Genomic DNA, 8,622 nt, shown 5'->3' on the forward strand with positions numbered 1-8,622 from the left:
ACAAACTGATATCATAGTTAATCACCACTTACTCTGGTTTTCTTTCTTCTTTGCACCTCTTATTCAAGACATTTTCCAACTGATGACAAAAGTTTGAATTTTTCGAACGGTTGACTGTACCTAGAAACTTGATGAAAATTATGTTCTGATACATCATCTTTTACATAACATTCTGTGACTTTAACTTCATAATATTTAATTACTACATTTCTCTCTCAGGAATTAAATACTTGTCCTAAACTGTATTAGAAAGTGTTTGAAAATATGATTACACCATGTAACACAAATTTTGTTTCTGGATAGGATGTGTTATTTCTTAATTGCTTATGTTGTAAAAGTACAGATAATGACCATTATTCCCTTCAAACTTTGCTTTAGTGATCTGGATAATGAAATTCAGAAATGAATCCATTTTCTATGTAAAATCGGGCAAATTTGCACGTTTTCATTTACATAAAGTCTGAATCAAACATATGAATCAAAATTTACATGTATTTATACTAAAGTTATACGAAATGAAGAAAAATGTTTAGAAGTGAGTAGTTTTTCTGATATTTGCGACTGCAATGTAAATCACTTTCACGTATCAAACCCCAAATATAGTCTCCCATCATGTTTTCGTTATACACTTCTTGGTAACGGCATTCAAAGTCCAATATATCTTGGTGGAAGCGCTTGCCTATATCCTCTGAGTATGCTTTCATGCTGTCCTTAAACTTATCAAGATGAGTGTGAAGGATATGGACTTTTAGGGACATCCTGCAGCCCATTTTGCCGTAGTTCTTCACGAGAGCCTCAACCAGTTCCACATAATTTTTAGCCTTCCGACTGTCCAAGAAGCTCCTAACTACTGCCACAAAGACAAAGCTGCCCAACCTTTTTTATCCTTTCGACTGAACGTTTTGGAGAATTATATGCGCTCTAGTATCTTCTTTATTTGTGGTCGAATGAAGACACCAGCTATGACCTTTGCCTCAGACAGCTTAGGAAATAAGTCTCTAAGGTACTTGATGGCTGTCTCAAGAGCTGTGACAAATTGTTTCATAAGACCCAATTTTATGTGCAATGGTGGGGACAACACCTTCTGGAGGGCCACTAGTGGCTCACACTTGACATTGTGCCTCCCTACAGTAAACTCTGTTCGTTGTAGCTACTGCTTCCTGTTGTAGTTCGCTGCGGGGTCCCTGCTGTTTCAAAGGCAAAGAGAACAGGTAAACTTGGTAAAGCTTTCTTAAAGACCCATCAGGAATGCCGCCATTTTCAAGTTTTCGATAACCTCCCAGCCATACTCATAATACTTCAAGGCAGATGCTGTTACAGAGTACTTTTTGCTTTTGTCTTGATAAATTAGCCGCATATATAGCAGATTGCATCTGGAGAATGCTTGCAGCTTCCTGATACCATCTCTGATGAAATCAAATAGGTCTACGTATTCACTTAGGCATTTAGAGCTCAACTGATGTGGTGAGCCCCTGTCTATATATTACTATGAAAAGTTCTAGAAAATTCTAAAAGGTTCTTGATAGTTCTCTGAAGTTTTACAACATTCTTAAATTCTTGTAAGTTAGAGAAAATTCTCTCTCAGCTAATTACAGCACTAAATTTATCTGGAATGTTTTGGAAAATGGGTAAATTTAAAAATTTCACTACCCAGGTCACAAGAGTAAAGTTTGAAGAGAAAAAATAGATCTTTTCCATTTACTTTAGGTGAAAGCAATTGGGAAATAACACTTTCTGCCCAGGAACAAAGAAAATGAAAATTTTGTTCATGGTGTTATCTTGTATTTGTTTACAATCAACTTTATGTTTATTCAGCCATAAATTGCTGATTATAAACTGAAAATGTGCAACATTCTTGAACCAGAAAATGATAAACTTAACTAAAAGAAGGAATATAAAGTGAACATTATATAGTTATAGAGCTGAAAGTTATGTCTTAAGAAAAATACGTAAAAATATTCATAAATAATTTTAGGTAACTAAAACTGCAATAGAAGAAATTCTTTCAACCACTTTAATTTTTTTCTAAAATACCACTTATAAATTTAAAGTGTTTTATCTCTGAACGTAACAAATTATAGTTTAAACGTTTAATGAATAATTTTCCCGATTGAATGAATGAAGAAAAAATTGAAATACTATTCTGCAATATTTAGCATGCTTCTTTATTGGGTGAAACTAGCCCTAATTATAACATTTAAAATTTGTAGATAACAACTGAAAATTATCAAGAAATGTTTTCAATAAAGAAAAGATCAGAAAGAGTTAGCAGATTCACGTTAGCAAACTTTATCAAAATTATAATTCATTCATGCAAAATAAGTAATCACACTGAGACAAACACTTACCCATTCTGGTTTTCTATCAAAAATACTTTGGATGTACTCCATTTTATTCAGATTTTTACGCCTCTCTTCACCTATCTCTGCATAAGATAAACATATTTAATTTACGTAGAGATAATACCAGGTGTCCATAAATTATTCACCCCATTATATGCCTTTATAAATTCATTTTCGGAACTATCTTAAAACGGTTTGAGGCATTTAATAACACAACTCAAGAAAGGTTTTCTTTATTTCGTAAAACATCCACTATGGGCACAATGGCGTCAGTGGAGGAGAAAATGATGTATGTGCTGTGGATTTGGGAAATAAAATTACCGAGATGTATATAGTCTTGCACATCAGCTTCAGAATATGTTGCTCCATGAGTTCATTCAGCAAGATAGATACGGCCACACTGGGGATTAGATGTGCACATGTTTCTCAATGAGAAGTTTCTCATTGGATCAGACGAGGTGAAACTGTTCCATGGCCACCTCGTTCCCTGAATATCATGCCTCTGGATTTTTTATGGGGCCACATAGACGACAAAGTGTATGCAAAGAAGGTTAATAATATTACAGATTTAAGACACCGGATTGAAGAGACTTTATTTTCCATCACACAAGACATGCTTCTTAATGTTTGGAACGAAATCATCTACCGCCTTGATGTTCTGCATGTTACCAATGGGACTGACGTGGAAGTTTAATGAATTGTTGACTACGCTGTAGCAGTTTACTTAATTCAAATAATTTTTTTCTTGAATTGTGTTATTAATTGCCGCAAATCGTTTTAAGATGGCTTGTATAACAGAGAATTTATAAAGGCTTATAATGGGGTGAATAATCTATGAAAACCCTGTATTTTTCTCATGTTATGAATCATCTTACGTTAAAACTCTTTATTAAATAAAAAGAAGTCATCCTATTTATACGTTACAACAGATTATAAAATATAGTTAAGTATGAAGCTGATGTGTAACAAAGATTAAGGATACCTGTTTCAATTTTCAAAACTGACTCTCATTTCTTCCGAACCATTGAAAATCGCATTGTAATAATGAGATAATTTCAATCCTTTTTCTGAAGTATAATAATGTAGCTATGTCTATTATGATGAATTGCTTCAATAATGTCTTATACTACATTCCTAATGTTACATTTTTATATTCAGTAGTTATAAAAATGAAAATAGAACATTTACTTCAGTAATACGATTAACGTAATATTTTATAGTTGAATGAAGTGTTAAAAGTAACTTACCATTTCTCCATTTTGAACCTTCATCCCTAGCGTCAACGTTCATCATCATCAGGCTTACGAGCCCAACCAGAGTTGAAAATAGAACTTTCATGTTGATTGATTAGAATTTTATTGTTTTCATGTACATCTCAGGCTTGAAACACCTTTTTTTTATATCAGTCATTTAACACTAAATTGAACTAATTGTAATTACCCTCCAATCAAAAGAGCTTTGTTGATATTTTTACCAATCGTTGCGTTACTCTTTTTTGATTGGAAGAAGCTATGTTTGGATATAGCCAATAACAGATAATTATACAAACAAATGCACCTCCTTCCTTACAATAAGATCTCGTGACTCAAACTGTTTCCCTGCAATTTCAATCCTTGTGGAAGCTTCACAATTACGTTATACATATTAAAAACTACAATAGTTGTTTGTAGATATGTCTACTGGGGAAAATATAATAAAGGGTTGATAATGCGTGTAATTGAAGCTCAAGAATTGTACGAAAATGCTAATATAAGGCATTTGTAAAGATAGTGTTTACTAAAGAAATGGTACTTTAAACATTTAAACAAAACCAAATTAAATCGTTTATGTGTAGGTGCTAATGCGCTTGCAAAAATAGTCACATGACAGATTTAATTGTTCTTTGTGATTCATCTTTTCATCTTTCTTATATTTACGTGACATTTATTTTTGATATTTATTTCCTTACACAAATATATTATATTACACAATTATGCATGTAAATTTGAAATATACTGTTCAATAAGTGTGTATGAAAGTGTTTTATAAATGACTGCGTCCTTTGCGAGTGGGATGAACTGTTTACACACTGGACTTTATAAAGGTTATATATATTTTTATATACACTGCTGGCCAAAATAATAAGACCAATGAACAAAAAGAAAAAAATATGCATTTTGTGTTGTTAGAATCAACCACTTATTTCAGTAAAGCTTCGAAAGATGAAAATACGAAAAGCGCAAAAAAATAGCATTTAATAGGAAAAATGTGAACACTATAGAATTAGCTTAAATACTAAATGGTCAAAACTTTAAGACCATACCAAAAATAATTCATAAAGAGGGTAGGAAATGCCTAACAAGAGGTCTCAGTTGTGAGTTGCACGGCCATCATTACGAATAACGTCAAACATTCGCTCTGGCATAGTCGATATAAGCGTTTGCAAAAGGTTGGCTGGAATGTCACTCCAAGTGGTGAAGATGGCTTCACGAATATCTTGCACTGTTTGGAATTTACGTCCATTTCTACAGACATTTCTTGCCATCCAACCTCAACCATTTTCAGTGGGGTTCAGTTCGGGCGAACACGCTGGCTGGTCCAAAAGAATCACGTTATTCACCATGAAAAAGTCCTTTGTCCTGCGGGTATTGTGAATTGCAGTGTTGACCTGCTGAAAGATCCAGTAATTTCCATACAAGCGAGGGCCTTCAGTCAATAAGGATGCTCTCTCCAACATGCCAATGAAGCCAGCTGCTGTTTGACGTCCCTGTATAACCTGAAGCTCCATTGTTCCATGGAAGGAGAAAGCGCTCCAGATCATGATGGAACCTCCTCCACTGTGTCGTGTAGAAAATGTCTCCGGTTAGATATCTTTATCGTTCCAATAACGTTGGAAGCCATCTAGACCATAGGTTAATCTTTTCTCAATAGAGAACAAAACCTTGGTCCACTTTTCTACGTCCTATGTTTGGTGCTTCTCAGCAAAGTTTAAACGAGCTGTTTCATGGTGTGGAAGGAGGCGTGGCCTTTGAAGACGTTTGCATTTTTAAATCCTTTCTCTCGTAGATGCCGTCCTATTGTTCTTGAGCTGCATTTTGCGGCCGTTATGGCCATAATCTGTATCGACGATCGACTGGTGTTGTTACTGGGACAACCCGTTCAATTCTCCTGCTCAATGCCGGCGAAATTTTCTTGAGCCGACCACTTGAAATTCTCGTTCCGTACCCCTCAGGGTTTATAAGAAATTTGCAACAGCAGTTTCACTTCGCCCAATCTCACCAACGACGGCACGTTGAGAGAGACCTTGCTTTTGCAGCTCGAAAATTCTACCACGTTTAAACTCTGTCAACTTTTTAACCTTTGCCATACTTTTACCCAATATATCACGAGAGATATCAGTGGGAGATGTTGACAACGCTGATGCTTGAACACAAATGACTACATTTAGTTACATGTTTACCGATTAACGCTTCGTTCCAGTATGGTCTTGAACTTTTAACCAGCTACTATATAGGCTAATTTCGAAGTGTTTACAATTTCCCTATTAAATGCTAAAAATGATTTTTTTTATTTTTTCTCTCTTCTTATTTTCATCTTTCAAAGCTCTGCTCATGTAAGTGGTTGAGCCTAATAACGCAAAATGCATATTTTTCTTTATGTTCATTGGCCTTAAGATTTTGGCCAACAATGTATAAAACACATATAATAGTCAAAAATTAAAACTCTGGCATTTAGTTGTCAAGCTTACAACAATGAATGTCTGGCAATGCGAGATGGTTAGACTCTGGTTTTAATCTCTATTGTATCAAACATGTTCTCCCATTATAATTTTTTTTTTGTAGTACATTAGTTTCAGAATAAATTTTGTAGTTTAGCAATCTTATTTCAGTCCCCGCTTTTCTACAGTTTGACATCATATTATTATTCGCTCCACACCTTTAGAATAAATATTGTTTTGACTACTGATTATCGAATGCTAGTTCCATACTGGTTTATATAACTCAAGACTGAAACATAACGTGTGGCAGTGTAGTATTAATAGCCTGTAATTAATTGTGTTATTAATATAATGCTTGTAGGAGTTAATGTTAACACACTTATTAAACATTACATAAATTTAGAAGGAACGTGATTGGTTTGGTTTGTCTTTCGCGCAAAGCTACACGATGGAAATGCGCTAGCCGTCCCAAATGCAGTATTGTAAAACTAGAGGGAAAGCAGATAGTTATTACCACCCTCTGCTAGCACTCGGGATACCCTTATACCAACAAAAAGTAAGAATGACCGAAACGTTATAAAGCCCTCATTCATTAAAGGGAGAGCATGTGAAGAGAGGTACGTAAATGAAAGTTTGTTTGCTTGTTGTTTAGCCCAAGACTATAGATTGGCCTGAAAATCGAGTTTCCAGCATTTAGACTGCATAGCTCTTGTAGGCATCAATTATAGATTGTAAGATGAAACATTATTGAATCAGAACACAATTTTGTGAAACATGGATCTGTAACTAATCTATTTTCCATATATGATATTAGAGATATCCTGTTTAAGAGCAACTGCTGTGTCCACGTGTTTCATAATAAAATATTTTCAATGATGCTTAATATTCCATACCGTGTATTAATTTTTCTACCACCATACCAAGTTTAAAGTTTATATTCATAGCAGGTTTTGTATTTTGCACTAGAGCTTCTGTGTTGACCACCTTACTACCTAGGGAAGAAGTACTTTAATCCTCTTTTTGTTTCAGAGCTTTCCAAACAACACTTTTCATGATTCAGTGTACCATTTGTTGCTTTATCATAATAACAGCTTACAGATAATTCCATTCAATAGCTCGGTGCGTATATTCAGCAAGGTATGGAATACAAGTCTTCGTGTGCTTCATGTACGCTACTGTGGAAATTAACTACAATTCTAACGACATACTAAGTAGTCACGCACTCTCTCTTTCACAATCTCCTTGACCTATATCGTTTCGGTATATGATATTTTTTTTTTACATTAGCTTTCATTTCACTTAAAATACAAATATTTGTATACGCATTGCTACTGATAGTGGACGAAAAATAGAATTATCTGTACAAATGAGGGACACCAAGTATATTGAATACAGAGGAAACCACCATGTGTTGCTCCTCCTATAATTGAGCAAATAACATTACAGCATGCATAGTGGTCATGTCTTGGAATGCTGGACAGGGCTGGTTGCCTATAATAACGACTAATATGGCTGAGAAAGGAAACACCAGTAGCTTTGAAAGAGGAGTGATTGTTGGGGCGCGTTTGGCGGAAGCTTCAGTGATTAAGACAGCACAACTTGCTGAAGTTTCACGAACAACGGTGTCGAAGGTGATGTCAGCATGGTACTATGAGATAAAGACATAATCTGAAAATGATAAAAGTGGGCGGAAGAGCATACACCAGGATCACGATGTCGAAGCATTAATTAGAACTGCAAGAAAAAACAGGTGAGCAACCCAGATGACATGTTCAAAAATTTCAGTATAGGATGAGAGAAGCTAGTTTAATCAAAAAATGATCCACCTAGAACTGCATAAAACAGGACAATAATGTGATGGTGAATAAACCGTTCATGACACCTGGCAAAGGACCATTGCAAATCCAGTGATGTAAAAAACACAGACTATGGTTTACCGATCACTGTAGAAATGTCATATGAATTATTCTTCATCGTGTTATTGACAAATGGACGAATATACATGCAGTACCAATCTAAAACCCTCTAAAGCTATGAGTGCTTGGTTCCAACTCGGAATGGTTCTCGTGATTGCATAATATTGTGAGGTTATTTTCCTAGAATGATTAGGTGCATTCATCTCCCAAGAAGACAATGGCAATGCCAGTTGTTACTTGTGGTATTGGGTGATCATCTTTATCTTGCAGAAAGTGGTGTTTTGCAAGATGACAATATTCCTATCTACAGAGTACGAGTAGGTGCCCAATGGTTCTAGGAGCTTGACACTGACGGTATCCATATGTCATGGTCATGACAGTCGTCAGATCTTTACCCAGTAGAATATGTAGAGGATATTCTGGAGTGACGCCTGAGACAGTATTTTACACTTCCATCAAATCGATGTGAGATAAATGACTTTCTCATGTAAGAGTGGTGCTGTATTTCTTCTGCAGAATTTCACACATACACTATATGTAACGGTGCATTCAGGTATTACTGGTCAAACGTGGTTGCCCAACACCGTATTAAGTGACTTAAGTGAGCCATTTATTAATCGATTATCAAATATTATTAACAGTTCAGTTCTAGTTATCTCTTTTAGCT

This window comes from Tachypleus tridentatus, chromosome 9 (assembly GCF_004210375.1).
Source record: "Tachypleus tridentatus isolate NWPU-2018 chromosome 9, ASM421037v1, whole genome shotgun sequence".
Lineage (NCBI taxonomy): Eukaryota > Metazoa > Arthropoda > Merostomata > Xiphosura > Limulidae > Tachypleus > Tachypleus tridentatus.